This window comes from Trichomycterus rosablanca, chromosome 15 (genome assembly GCF_030014385.1).
Source record: "Trichomycterus rosablanca isolate fTriRos1 chromosome 15, fTriRos1.hap1, whole genome shotgun sequence".
NCBI lineage: Eukaryota > Metazoa > Chordata > Actinopteri > Siluriformes > Trichomycteridae > Trichomycterus > Trichomycterus rosablanca.
The window spans coordinates 21,213,535-21,229,838 of record NC_086002.1 but is presented as its reverse complement, the minus strand read 5'-3'; the positions used below and the strand labels follow the sequence as shown (position 1 = coordinate 21,229,838).

Genomic DNA, 16,304 nt, shown 5'->3' with positions numbered 1-16,304 from the left:
CTGCTACTTCATAACTAGTATAAATATATATTTATGTTTTAATTCTCCAAAATGGTGTTAAATATGATAATAATGTTAGTGATAGTATTGTTGGGGTAAAACAATTTTGCCATTTATGAAGTTTAAGTTCACCGATCACAGATTTCATTACTTTCTTTAAAAAGACTGAAGAAGACTGTGCCTAAATTTGCTCTAACACCTAATGAGGATAATTTAATATAATATTTTACATTTGTAAGGTGTTTCCTCCATTCACCTTTCCTAGCTGCACTTCTGTGGAGTGTGGTGGTCGAGTGTGCTCTTGTGTTCACTCGCTGTTGGAGGGTTTTACAGTTCACTTCCCCTCCGTCCTAATTACTTTGGAACAGCCCTTAATGTGGTGAGCACTCCACGTGAACACGCAAACGGAGGCGGAGTGAAGAGGTGGAGTGAGTAGGGAGCGGATTGGGATCGGGGGCATATCTGATATTGGTTGCAGTGGAGAACAGGCTGCAACCAATCAGCAGCCACTTGTACTGCAAAATGACAGAAAGAGAAAACAACCAAACACGACATTACAAGAATTTTTTACCAACATGGTCACATGTTTTCATTTTACCATTTCATGTTTTTTTTTTTCTCCAAAAGTCTTCTAAGAGGGCGACATTACAAAGATTTTTTCTATTATGGTCACAAGACATATAATATATTCGCTCACCTGCCTTCACACCTATATGAACTTGAGTGACGTATCATTCTTAATTCATAGGGTTTAATATGATGTCGGCCCACCCTTAACAGCTATAACAGCTTCAACTCTTCGAGGAAGGCTTTCCACAAGGTTTAGGAGTGTGTTTATGGGAATTTTGACCTTAGGCCTGGCTCGCAGTCTCAGCTCTAATTCATCCCAAAGGTGTTCTACTGAGTTGAGGTCAGGACTCTGTGAAAACCAGTCGAGTTCTTCCACACCAAACTCGCTCGTCCGCGTCTTTATGCATTATCTCTGGTGCACAGTCATGTTGGAACAGGAAGGGACCATCCCCAAACTGGGAACACAAAGTTGGGAGCATGAAATTGTCCACAATCTCTTGGTGTGCTGAAGCATTAAGAGTTCCTTTCACTGGAACTAAGGGGCCAAGTCCAACTCCTGAAACACACCCCCACACCATAATCCCCCCTCCACCACACTTTACACTCGGCACAATGCAGTCACACAAGTACTGTTCTCCTGGCAACCGCCAAACCCAGACTCATCTATCGGGTTGCCAGACAGAGAAGCGTCTCCGCTGCTCTAGAGTCCAGTGGCAGTGTGCTCTACACCACTGCATCAGACACGTTGCATTATGCTTGGTGATATAAGGCTTGGATGCAGCTGCTCGGCTGCATTCTATGAAGCTCTACACACTGTTCTTGAGCTAATCTGAAGGCCACATGAAGTTGGAGGTCTGTAGCAATTGACTCTGCAGAAAATTGGCGACCTCTGTGCACTATGAGCCTCAGCTCTGTTATTTTACATGGCACTAACACTTCATGGCTGTTGTTCCCAATCGCTTCCACTTTGTTATAATAGCACTGACAGTCGATTGTGGAATATTTAGTAGCGAGGAAATTTCATGACTGGACTTGTTGCACAGGTGGCATCTTATTACAGTACCATGCTGGAATTCACTGTGCTCCTGAGACCCATTCTTTCACTAAAGTTTGTAGAAGCAGTCTGCATGCCTAGGTGCTTGATTTTATAGACCTGTGTCCATGGAAGTGATTGGAACACCTGAATTCAATTATTTGGATGGGTGAGTGAAAACTTTTGGATTTTTTTTTTTACCAAGATCTAATATTGCCATATCATAACTAATTTTTAACAGTTCTTTAAAAGTGCCACAAGAAGGCAACATCACATTTTTTTCAACATGGTCACAAGATCTTGTATTATCATATCATATAATTTTTTTTTTTTTTACAATTCTCCAAAAGTTCCACAGGAGGAGTTTGCATGTTCTCCCTTTGTCTGCATGGTTTTCCTCCAGGTGCTATGGTTTTTTTCAAAATTCACCTGATAAGCATGCCCTTTCTAGGTTTGACATAGCTCAATCATGAAACGGTCAAATTAGCCTAAGAAATAGTGCAAACGGCTAATTATGTGCCCAGTGCTGAAGCTGATCTAAAACACCGGTCTGATCTAAAACACCGGTCTCTTTAACGTTTGTATCAACAAGCTTTTTATGTAAACGCTGACTATCCAAAAATAACTCTGGACCACCACTTTTTTTTCCAATGCAAAAAAAACCACGAATTAGTCCTATCGTTCGGAGCTGCACGCAAAAGAACAACGAATCAGAATGAAAATCATTCAGAACAAGAAACTAAATGAATATGGTCGGCTTAAATCTACAAGCTCTTTCTTTGCTAGCACAGAAATCAGGGGAAAGCGAACGCGGTCCCTCATTACCAGAAATTAATCAATTGGCTGCCATGGAGCTCACCGTGAGTGTGAACGGTGTGTGATTCGGTGTCTCTGTTCGGCGGTGCCTCTGGACCTCATACTTACCTGACAGGAGCGAGACCATGATCAAGAAGGTGGTTCACCCAGGACGAGGTTCAGCCATTGCACTCCGGTTGTGCTGACCGCTGCAAATTCCCCAAATGTGGGAATCTCGACTGCATAATTTCTGATAGTGGGGGACTGCGTTCTGCTCTCTCCTGATTTCTGTGGTGGTAAAGAGATAGTCTATGACTGCAGAATGATTGTTCGCTATTGTTTTTTTTTTTTTTAGTGATGTGTATCAATGCTCTCCAAAGAAAGTCATGTGTCTCTATTTACGTTTTTATTTTTTGCACAATTTGAACAAAACATAAACAAATAAACACACTGCTAGAAATGCTCCAAAAGTACTTGGAATGATTTTTTACATTAATTTCCCTTCAAATTTAGGACCTTTTTGCCTTCTCCTGTAGAATTGCCATTTTGGAAATCACTTTGCACATCAGCGTTATGCATGGTGTGGTGAGAGACTCGACCAGCGGTCAACAGTGAGAACAAAGGTTGACATATTGTGCATGGCAGCCAATTGATTAATTTCTGATAATGAGGGACCGCGTTCGCTTTCACACTCATTATTACTCCACTAATACTCAGTCGTACTCATTATTACTCTACTAATACTCACCTATACTCATTATTACTCTACTAATACTCACCCATACTCATTATTACTCCACTAATACTCACTCACTCATTATTACTCCACTAATACTCAGTCGTACTCATTATTACTCTACTAATACTCACCCATACTCATTATTACTCCACTAATACTCACTCACTCATTATTACTCCACTAATACTCACTCACTCACTCATTATTACTCTACTAATACTCACTCATTATTACTCTACTAATACTCACTCAAACTCATTATTACTCTACTAATACTCACTCACTCATTATTACTCTACTAATACTCACTCATACTCATTATTACTCCACTAATACTCACTCACTCATTATTACTCCACTAACTCTCACTCATACTCATTATTACTCTACTAATACTCACCCATACTCATTATTACTCTACTAATACTCACTCACTCATTATTACTCCACTAACACTCACTCATACTCATTATTACTCCACTAATACTCACTCACTCATTATTACTCCACTAACTCTCACTCATACTCATAATTACTCTACTAATACTCACCCATACTCATTATTACTCCACTAATACTCAGTCGTACTTATTATTACTCTACTAATACTCACCCATACTCATTATTACTCCACTAATACTCAGTCGTACTCATTATTACTCTACTAATACTCACCTATACTCATTATTACTCTACTAATACTCACTCACTCATTATTACTCCACTAATACTCAGTCGTACTCATTATTACTCTACTAATACTCACCTATACTCATTATTACTCTACTAATACTCACCCATACTCATTATTACTCCACTAATACTCACTCACTCATTATTACTCCACTAATACTCAGTCGTACTCATTATTACTCTACTAATACTCACCCATACTCATTATTACTCCACTAATACTCACTCACTCATTATTACTCCACTAATACTCACTCACTCACTCATTATTACTCTACTAATACTCACTCAAACTCATTATTACTCTACTAATACTCACTCACTCATTATTACTCCACTAACACTCACTCATACTCATTATTACTCCACTAATACTCACTCACTCATTATTACTCCACTAACTCTCACTCATACTCATAATTACTCTACTAATACTCACCCATACTCATTATTACTCCACTAATACTCAGTCGTACTTATTATTACTCTACTAATACTCACCCATACTCATTATTACTCCACTAATACTCACTCACTCATTATTACTCCACTAATACTCACTCACTCACTCATTATTACTCTACTAATACTCACTCATTATTACTCTACTAATACTCACTCAAACTCGTTATTACTCTACTAATACTCACTCACTCATTATTACTCTACTAATACTCACTCATACTCATTATTACTCCAGTGATACTCACTCACTCATTATTACTCTACTAATACTCAATCATACTCATTATTACTCTACTAATACTCAATCATACTCATAATTACTCTACTAATACTCACTCACTCATTATTACTCCACTAATACTCACTCACTCATTATTACTCCACTAATACTCACTCACTCACTCATTATTACTCTTCTAATACTCACTCATTATTACTCTACTAATACTCACTCAAACTCATTATTACTCTACTAATACTCACTCACTCATTATTACTCTACTAATACTCACTCATACTCATTATTACTCCAGTGATACTCACTCACTCACTCATTATTACTCTACTAATACTCACTCATTATTACTCTACTAATACTCATTCAAACTCATTATTACTCTACTAATACTCACTCACACATTATTACTCTACTAATACTCACTCATACTCATTATTACTCCAGTGATACTCACTCACTCATTATTCCTCTACTAATACTCAATCATACTCATTATTACTCTACTAATACTCAATCATACTCATAATTACTCTACTAATACTCACTCACTCATTATTACTCTACTAATACTCACTCATACTCATAATTACTCTACTAATACTCAATCATACTAATTATTACTCTACTAATACTCACTCATACTCATTATTACTCTACTAATACTCACGCACTCATTATTACTCTACTAATACTGACTCATACTCATTATTACTCCAGTGATACTCACTCACTCATTATTACTCTACTAATACTCACTCATACTCATTATTACTCTACTAATACTCAATCATACTCATAATTACTCTACTAATACTCACTCACTCATTATTACTCCACTAATACTCACTCACTCATTATTACTTCACTAATACTCACTCACTCACTCATTATTACTCTACTAATACTCACTCATTATTACTCTACTAATACTCACTCAAACTCATTATTACTCTACTAATACTCACTCACTCATTATTACTCTACTAATACTCACTCATACTCATTATTACTCCAATGATACTCACTCACTCACTCATTATTACTCTACTAATACTCACTCATTATTACTCTACTAATACTCACTCAAACTCATTATTACTCTACTAATACTCACTCACTCATTATTACTCTACTAATACTCACTCATACTCATTATTACTCCAGTGATAGTCACTCACTCATTATTACTCTACTAATACTCAATCATACTCATTATTACTCTACTAATACTCAATCATACTCATAATTACTCTACTAATACTCACTCACTCATTATTACTCTACTAATACTCACTCATACTCATTATTACTCTACTAATACTCAATCATACTCATTATTACTCTACTAATACTCACTCATACTCATTATTACTCTACTAATACTCACGCACTCATTATTACTCTACTAATACTCATTCACTCATTATTACCCCACTAATACTTGACCGTACGCATTATTACTTTACTAATACTCAATCATACTCATTATTACTCCACTAATACTCACCCATACTCATTATTACTGTACTATTACTCACTCACTCATTATTACTCCACTAATACTCACTCACTCATTATAACTCCACTTATACTCACTCACTCATTATTACTCCACTAATACTCACTCATACTAATTATTACTCTAGTAATACTCACCCATACTCATTATTACTCTAGTAAAATTCACCCATACTCGTTATTACTCCACTTTACTCACTCATACTCATTATTACTCCACTAATACTCACTCACTCATTATTACTCTACTAATACTCATTCACTCATTATAACTCCAGTCATACTCACTCACTCATTATTACTCTACTAATACTCACTCACTCATTATTACTCTACTAATACTCTCTCACTCATTATTACTCTACTAATACTCACTCATTCACTTACTCATTATTACTCTACTAATACTCACTCACTCATTATTACTCCAGTAATACACACTCATATTCATTGTTACTCTACTAATACTCACTCACTCATTATTACTCCACTAATACTCACTATGGGTGAGTATTACTGGATTAATAATGAGTATGAGTGAGTATAGTGGAGTAATAATGAGTATGGGTGAGTATTACTGGAGTAATAATGAGTAGTGATGTCACCCTTGACACTGAAGCTTCGAGGCATGTGCCAAAAAAACGACACTCAGTGCTTCGAATCACTGAGTCGATGCTTGATTCGTTCTGAAATGATCACGTGACTATGACGTCCGAAGCTTCACTCCGGCTCACACCCACGTGACTGTTTCAGAGGCCGGTTCAAAAAGAGCAAATCATAGCTCGCGCTTCGAGGGTTGCGTAAGGAGTGAGAGCGTTAGAGTGAGACAGAGACAGACACACAGAGAGATATAGAGAGATAGATAGAGAAACACACAGATAAATCAAACTTGTTTTTCCACAAGCACTTTTGTTATTTTTACATGCATACACTAACATTCACATGATATACATGGATATTCATACAGAAAGCCTATATGAGCCTTGCCTATGAAAAACAGGCAATAAACTACGGCTATGAAAAATGTAAAATTCACATCAAACGTAATTTTGGGAAGATGCATAATTTATAGAAATGTAATTTATTAGAAAAACGCAAAAATAAGAACCCAGACCTAGATAAGACACAACAAATCACAACAAACCAAACAGATTTCCTTTATTGACTTACTGACCAAAATAACGTTTTAATGAAATGAAATGAGGTTAAAAACTGAAGGGGATTAATACAAGACACTGTTTTCTCTGTCCATCAGAGGGCGGTAATGTACAATGGTTCATGAGGCTTCATGAAGTGAACCTTTTTTCGGGACAATTGGATGGAAAGCTTCAGTAAGCTTCGGATTCCCATCACTAATAATGAGTATGGTTGAGTATTACTGAAGTAATAATGAGTGAGTGAGTATTAGTAGTAGGGGTGGGTGATATTATTAGGTCGCCTGTTGTAGCTGGTGAACGTGCCCCGGGTTCCCAGCGAAGCAGGCGTTACAGAGCTCAGAAAACAAAGGCCTTTAGTAGGAGGTCTGCTAATTAGGGCTGATCACCCGCAGCTGTAGGGCTGGCTATTTAAGCCAGCTCCGCGCAGCAGCGGGTGTCGCACCTTTTGTTTGTTTCCTTGCTCTCAAGTGGCAGCTTGTCCACGCTCTAGTGATGGGAATCCGAAGCTTTCTGAAGCACTGAAGCTTTCCATCCAATTGTCCCGAAAAAAGGTTCAGCGGCTCCATCGGAGTTTCTGATTGGTTTTGTTTTTCTTATTATCCTTCTGTTCTTTAATTTTGTAATTAAATAAAATACTTATTTTGATTTTTAATTCTGCATTTGAGTCCTCCTTTCTCCCCACGTAACAGATATGGCCCTAAAATAATATCACGATATTTCAGGTTATTTTTGCAATAACGATATTTTTGGCGATATAACAAAACACTGAAAAATATTTTATTTATTTCGAGAAAACACTATTGCAAAAAAAAACTAATGTTCAGTTTTTATTTAGCATTCATATAAGTTAACACTTCGTAAAAAAATGTAAGACGTATGTAAGAATTACGCACACTTTTCTGTATTTTGTCTTTCCAGTAAAAATAATGTAACATAATGTAATGGCGGAGTCAGACAATTTCCATAGGGGTGGCCGGACTGAGACCATTGCTCACACAGGGGTCGCACAGAAACTGATACCTTTTTTTATGTGGTCACTCACTCGTTTACCTATACAGGCAGTGAGTGCCATGTAGAATTACATCACGAAGACCCGCATACTACTAAGCTTTTTTTCTCTTCATTTTCCCTGACAAGTAAAAAAAAAAGAATTATATAGCAACCTTAACATTATGAGGAATAATTTCAAAGATATTCCTTTGCAATACTTCATAATTTGGCTGCCAACTTGTGTGTAATGATGACACTCAATTGAACCCCAGAACATGCTACACTGTTAGACATTTCAAAGGGTTTTTACATTTTTATTTTACAGTAACTTAATGTTACTGTAATTGCATTTTACAGTACCACCACAGTAAAAACTTAGGTTAACTGTACAATACTGTAATTATTTATTAAATTTAATTTAAAAATTTTTAAAAATCTGTAAATTGTGCTTATTTGACTTATAACTTACACAATACTGCTATTTAATCCACACAGACAATTATTGCAACATATCAAATTCTTTATTTAAATCACTGCAAATGCTTAAAGCACTTTCAACAAAAACGTGTACAAGTACAGAATTTCCTTAAAAACATTCTTACTTTAATCCATGCAACTTTCAAAATACATTTAAAACAACACATTTAAAATAACACAATGTGCATTAACATAACATCTACAAAATTCATGTTAATTCATATTACAGAAAAACACTTTTACTGTTAAATAATTCAGTATTGAACGCATAGTACAACAATGAACAATGAATCTAGATAAAGTTGCATTAGAAATAACACAAGAGCTTCAGAAATGCAGGGTTACAGAAACACAGCAGTAGTTTTGGTATAAAACTCCACTCAACACTGTCGACTCACATACCCGACTTAACATGAAATGAACCTAGGTGTTCCTAGGTAGACCTCAGGTAGCAGACGTAGTGAGGTAAACCACTTCTCAACCTGCAACCTGCCTTGTTCTTTTCCATTAACAATCCAATCATTGTTCACCTGTAATCACAGAAAGATCATCTTTAACAGTTCTATGCAATTCAATACAGTATCCTCAAAATAAATCTAATCTTTCTGAAATTACAATGTTTTGTAAGGATCCTGTGGCGACTGTTAAACAATGTCACAGTTTACAGCGTCGCAGGAGATTAGCTACTATGCTAGCGGTGTCGTGTCGTAAATTTCACCTAACCTGACTAACTTAGCTTTAAACATGAAACTCACAGTCATTTGTAAAATGGAACGTTTACTTGTTTTACTTTGGAAAAAAGTTGCCCTCAAGTAATGCTAACGCTCCTATAGTGCACAACAGACCTGATAACCGTGACTATTTTTAATTTATTGTCCTAACTGTCGTAGACTCTTTACCTTTATTTTTTGCTGGTTCCCAGTTTTGGTGTAAAAAATCCTCTTCAAGAGTCTCAGCACCCCTGCTGCTCCACTGCTGCTCCATCCATCATAGCCGAACTGTTTCTGTGTGCGCGCCTCTCCTGAACTCCTTCCCGCAAAACCTGAGATAATGTGGTGGTTCCGAAGCTGAACCGTTAGGCAAACAATGTCAGTTCAAAACTCTCACAGCTGAAAATTAGGTTGAATCTTGTCAATAAAATCGTTTGGCGCCAAAGGTAATTACAGTAATTTACCTCAATGTCAGAAATACAGTAAATCTCTGTATTCAGTATTTGGCATCAGGCAAAATTGTCATGATGCAGTGGAAAATACTGTTATGTACTGTAAAAACTATTTACAGTATTTTACTGTGTGGTATGTGGTTAATAACTGTAGAAATTACAGAAATGTCTAACAGTGTAGCGTGAATGCATGGAAAACTAATTTTAATTTTCTTTTAACAATATGATACAGACTGACCAACACTATTAAGCCAAATCAGCAATGAAAATTGACTTTACTTTTAACAACCTTCTTCAATGTTGGAGCTTTTTAGAACGGAATATTTTCTTTAAAATATAACTGCTAAACTGCTAAGTTGTTATTTAACTGCTATTAAATTGTTTCCCAACAAAATCCGCCCAATTTGGCGGATACCGCCCAATCTGGCAACACGGGAATGCGCAGAGCCCGGTGGCGCCTTTACTCGTAGGGCGCCACAATTACTACTAAGTACAGTAGTAGTAGTACTAAGTAGCAGTAGTACTACTTCTGCGTTGGTGGTTGACATTAATGTTAAGAGTATTCCTTAACTGTTTGGTGGAGGTGCGCTGTTGAATTGCGTCCCTGTGTGAACCTGCGTGCAGAAATACTTCCGCAAAAAAGTTGCCGGCAAAACGATGGTTGGGGTTTGGGTTGCCAAAGATTAATTTATGGTGGATTTGGAGTTTTTGGAACGAGCTCCTCCACCGCAGAGCCGCTTTCCGCCATACTCATTGCTGTGCCCAAATGACCCACGTAACAAACGTACGCCATTTGCGTAGCTGTGTGACGTCATTACGTAAACAACGCAGAATATCGCTATTATTACGATATGGAATTTTTTTAATCGTTTTAAAAATTATACCAGTATTATCGTGAATGATACGATATAGCACACCCCTAATTAGTAGAGTAATAATGAGTATGAGTAAGTAATAGTGGAGTAATAATGAGTGAGTATTAGTAAAATAATAATAAATATGATTGAGCATTAGTACAGTAATAATGAGTATGGGTAAGTATTAGTAGAGTAATAATGATTATGAGTGAGTATTACTGGAGTAATAATGAGTATGGTTGAGTATTACTGGAGAAATAATGAGTGTGAGTGAGTTTTAGTGGAGTAATAATGAGTGAGTGAGTATTAATGGAGTTATAATGAGTGAGTGAGTATTAGTGGAGTAATAATAAGTGAGTGAGTATTAGTAGAGTAATAATGAGTGAGTGAGTATGACTGGAGTAATAATGAGTGAGTGAATATTAGTAGAGTAATAATGAGTTAGTGAGTATGACTGGAATAATAATGAGTGAGTGAGTATTAGTAGAGTAATAATGAGTATGGTATTAGTGAAATAATAATAAATATGATTGAGTATTAGTACAGTAATAATGAGTATGGTATTAGTGGAATAATAAAAAATATGATTGAGTATTAGTACAGTAATAATGAGTATGGGTGAGTATTAGTATAGTAATAATGAGTATGGGTATGTATAGTGGAGTAATAATGAGTATGAGTAAGTATTAGTGGAGTAATAATAATAGGCCAGGACTACAGAGAAAGGTAGAGAGGATAAAAAATTAACTAAAAAAACTATTTTTTGTAACAAGTTACACACAGAACAGATGTGATGGATAGATTCTAAATGATACCCAGTACCCAGATATTCAGAATGGGAATTTTCAGTTAGTCGTGTGAAGAGTTTCTGTAGTTCAGATGGAGAGAAGAACTTTATATTCTGATCACTTCAAGGTTCATGAGAATCTGCTGATGAAGTCTCTGGGTTCAGTTTCTGAAAATAAATAAATGAGTGGCACATCTATTGTTGTCTGGTTTTAGTGTTGTGGGTTTTTTTTGTAAGCATTAGAGAAGACAGAACACACGTTCATGAAAAAGATACATTTATTAAGAGTACATTGGTAAGATACAAAATATTCTAAAAGAAAAGAAAATATTCAGACAAAAACCAAAGATTTGTAGAACTATTGATGAAGTAGTGCAGTTCCCTGTGGTGCTCCAATGTTACTTATAAGACGATCGGGCTGGCAAGTTCCCAGCTACACGTACTGGGGTGTTCCAGACAGGTAATCCAAGACCCAGACGATCATGGCCGTGTCCACCCACATGTTCTCCATCTTCTTCCCCAGGATGAAAGGTTGAATTGTATTGAACACACTTGAGAAGTTGAAGAAAGTGATTCTCACTGTGGTGTTGCTCTGCTCCGAATGGGAATGAGCCCTTTACAGTAGGTAACAGCATCTGATAAGCAAACGGCTTGGGGACAGGAAGGTGCGGACCTGAGGTCTCAGATGTGACAGCACTGGGTTTTCCAGGGCCTTCATGACGTGGGATGTAAGGGCCAAAGGTCTAGAGTAATTAAGAGATTAGGTATATGACTTCTTTGAAACAGGAACCAGGCACGATATTTTTCATGTCACCGGTAGTCCTTGTTCTTAGAAGAAAAGTCTTTGTATGGTTCTGTACATTCTGTAGAAGCTTTGAAGAAAGTCCTTTATCACCCCCACAGATTCTCTCGGTCTCTGTTGTCGTCAAAGTGTATACATTCGAGTCCAATGTTCAGTGCCACTAAAACAGAAGTGCTGCTTAACATCAGGCAGCTCACTGTAAATAGTTGTTTGCTCTTTGTTACAAATACGGGAACATCAGGGTTGTGCTGAGTTGCTGGGGTGTGTTCTGTTGCTGGAAGCGCCGCCTGGATGTAAGTGATTCCTCCCCACACACACACTGGCGCTGCGTGTTCAGTTCCTCCAGGGAGAGAGTGTTTTACTGGTCCCCGCCGCTCCGCTCTATGCTCTGAATGAACATGTTCACTCTTGAAGAAACATCAGTGTCAGGGAGGAGCTGCGGACGGGTTCCCTGGCTGTGTTGCTGTTCAGAGAGAAAAAATCCTCTCTCCTCTTTCCTCGCTTTTCTCCACCGGCCCACGGTATTAGTGATTCCTCCCTGTACGCCGATGAGAAGAGCGTGCTGGTGCGCTTCCCCCTGGCTGTATTCTTGTTTTTGTGCCAGTCAGTAAGGTCCGATCTCACACCGATCTGAATGAACACGTTCACTTTGAAAGAAAAGTCGGTGTCAGTGAGGAGCCACCGACAGGGTCCCCTGGCTGTGTTACTGCCTTACGTACGCAGGCTAGTTAGACAGAAGACTTTACAGTGTGTTAATGTTGATGTTAACCGGAGTTACCACGGGGTAACAGGGTAACTGAGAACTGAGTATCGTCTGTACTCTCCGGTTAGAAGAGAAAATCATGTATGAAGCTAAAGACTTGGTAGACCAATAGAAGAAAATTCAGAACAGCAGTACTGTTTCTTATGATTTTCATGATTCTGTTTTCCTCAACAGGAGGATTGATTTGAATGTACACAGCTTGTGTTGTGTTTTCGCCCGATGAAGAATTCATTGCGACAGGTTGTTGCACTTGCATGTATGTGCCGAATGGATGAGTCATTGTTGTATTTGCCTCTGTGGAATTTCCCTTCAGGTAAAGCGGTTTGTCCAGATGACTCAACCCAAAACAAAGCTAGAGCTGGCTGTGTCACTGTGTAATGATCTTGAACAGCACTACGTTAATACTTAATTTTTTCGATTCATAAGGGTGGTTCCACTCTATGCTCTGAATGGTTGTAGTTGCATGGTGGCAGCTTACATGCTACAATCCTGGTTCCGCTCTATGCTCTGTGCTTACATGCAACACCCCGTTGGTCTCCATATGCTCGATGCTTACATGCTACACTCCTGGTTCCGCTCTATGCTTACATGCAACACCCCATTGGCCTCCAGAACCTAGCACTGCAAGTACAGCTCCTCCAGCTCCTTCGGGGGCCTTCGGGGAGAGTGTGCCTGGCAGTACCCCCCAAGATTTTCTCACTGCTCACTATTTTTTGGTTCATACTCTGTTGTAGTTATATGGCAGTGCCTAATGGACGAGCTTTGGTGCCACTACAACAGAAGTGCTCAACATGGGGCAGCTCACTGTAAACAGTTGTTTGCTTTTTTAATACAAATATGGGAACATGCAGGGCTATGCTTAGTTTCTGTGTGATTGCTGGGAGCACGGCCTGGGTGTTAGTGATTCCTCCCAACACACATACACTGGCGCTGCATGTTCAGCTCCTCCAGGGAGAGAGTGTTTAACTGATCCCTGCCGCTCTGCTCTATGCTCTGAATGAACACATTTACTGTTAAAGAAACGTCGGTGAGGAGCCGCTGACGGGCCCCCTGTCTGTGTTCCTGTTAAGAGAGAAAAAAATCCTCTCTCCTCTTCTCCTTGCTTTCCTCCACTGGCCCGTGACGGTCCCCGGCAACACCCAGCAGCTGTCACTGCGTGTTCAGTTCCTCCAGCGAGCGAGGGTTCCACTGTCTCTTGTCTTGTTCAATCATATATCAGCATTCAAACCCCGCCCTTTGAATGAGGTTTCTCTGCACAGGGAATTTTCAGTTAGTCGTGTGAAGAGTTTCTGTAGTTCAGATGCAGAGAAGAACTTTATATTCTGATCACTTTAAGGTTCATAAGAATCTGCTGATGAAGTCTCTGGGTTCAGTTTCTGAAAATAAATAAATGAGTAGCACATCTATTGTTGTCTGGTTTTAGTGTTGTGGGGTTTTTTTTGTAAGCATTAGAGAAGACAGAACACACGTTCATGAAAAAGATACATTTATTAAGAGTACATTGGTAAGATACAAAATATTCTAAAAGAAAAGAAAATATTCAGACAAAAAACAAAGATTTGTAGAACTATTGATGAAGTAGTGCAGTTCCCTGTGGTGCTCCAATGTTACTTATAAGACGATCGGGCTGGCAAGTTCCCAGCTACACGTACTGGGGTGTTCCAGACAGGTAATCCAAGACCCAGACGATCATGGCCGTGTCCACCCACATGTTCTCCATCTTCTTCCCCAGGATGAAAGGTTGAATTGTATTGAACACACTTGAGAAGTTGAAGAAAGTGATTCTCACTGTGGTGTTGCTCTGGTCCGAATGGGAATGAGCCCTTTGCAGTAGGTAACAGCATCTGATAAGCAAACGGCTTGGGGACAGGAAGGTGCAGACCTGAGGTCTCAGATGTGACAGCACTGGGTTTTCCAGGGCCTTCATGACATGGGATGTAAGGGCCAAAGGTCTAGTCATTAGGAGATTAGGTATATGACTGCTTTGAAACAGGAACCAGGCACGATATTTTTCATGTCACCGGTAGTCCTTGTTCTTAGAAGAAAAGTCTTTGTATGGTTCTGTACATTCTGCAGAAGCTTTGAAGAAAGTCCTTTATCGCCCCCCACAGATTCTCTCGGTCTCTGTTGTCGTCAAAGTGTTTGCATTCGAGTCCAATGTTCAGTGCCACTAAAACAGAAGTGCTGCTTAAAGTCTCATTATTTAAAGATCAAATGAGAGAAAATTTATGTCTGAACTACAGTTTGTTTTACCTCTAGATCCTCCGAGGAGCGTCTTGGTGTCTGTCGAACCTTCAGGTGAAATAAAGGAGGGCAGTTCGGTGACTCTGACCTGCAGCGCTGATGCTCACCCCCCTGTGGAGCATCTACACCTGGTATAAAGAACAAACCTATAAAGGACGTGGAGAAACCCTCACTGTTAGGAACATCAGCTCTGAGGATGCTGCAAGTGCAGCTAGAAGAACCAGTTTAAATACTCTGGTCCTGTAGCTGTAAAGGTTTTGTGTAAGTGGTCGACTGAGCATGTGCAGGAAATTCCACCATCTCACAATTAACCTATTTATATTTAATACTTTTACTATTGGATGTTTCAGATCCTCCTAAAAGAGTCTCGGTGTCGGTCAGTTCCTCTGCTGAACCTGATCAGAGCGGTTCAGTGAATCTGACCTGCAGTGCTGATGCTGACCCCCCTGTGGAGAGCTACGTCTGGTATAAAGAAGGCGGAAGCTCAGCTGTAGGATCTGGACAGAGTTACGGCGCTCGGCCGGGTGAATCCTACTACTGCCGGGCTCAGAATAAACTCGGGGAGCAGATGGCGGCGGCGCTGTTCATTACCCTGAACGGTGGTACGTGTGATCACGCTGCTGTTCATATTAAAGGCGTGTTAAGATTTAATGGTGTTTTATAAGAGTGTTTTTGATTCTTCTGTAGGATATTCCATGACTGTCTGTATCGCTGTAGGAGTTGGATTGTGGATTGTTGGATTGTGTTGGCAGCTGGTTTTGTTGGGTTTTTCTGCTGGAGGTAAAACAAAAACTGGTGTTTGTAATTTTTGTGAGATTTTAAATGTATTTATGTATTTTGTTTTACTGTGAGAGCAGAAGGAAGATGTAGATGAGACAGAAGGATGAACGTGATCATAAGGTGATTGTATAGAACTACAGATAACAAAAGTTTGTGGACACTCCAATGATACCGAGTTTGTGTCATTCATTCATTCACTGTCTGATTAACCTGAATACTTTTGATCAAAGAGTG

General features: G+C 38.7%; 1 protein-coding gene and 1 non-coding gene across 2 annotated transcripts in view; one reads left to right on the top strand and one right to left on the bottom strand.

The window, feature by feature from the left end:
- LOC134328786 (uncharacterized) overlaps positions 1–16,304 on the bottom strand; it is a 765,451-nt gene that overhangs the window by 385,680 nt on the left and 363,467 nt on the right. The gene's annotated exons all lie outside the window — the stretch shown is intronic.
- Positions 2,520–2,682, top strand: LOC134329709 (U1 spliceosomal RNA). The gene has a single exon (XR_010014933.1). It is a non-coding gene; the product is annotated as a U1 spliceosomal RNA (small nuclear RNA).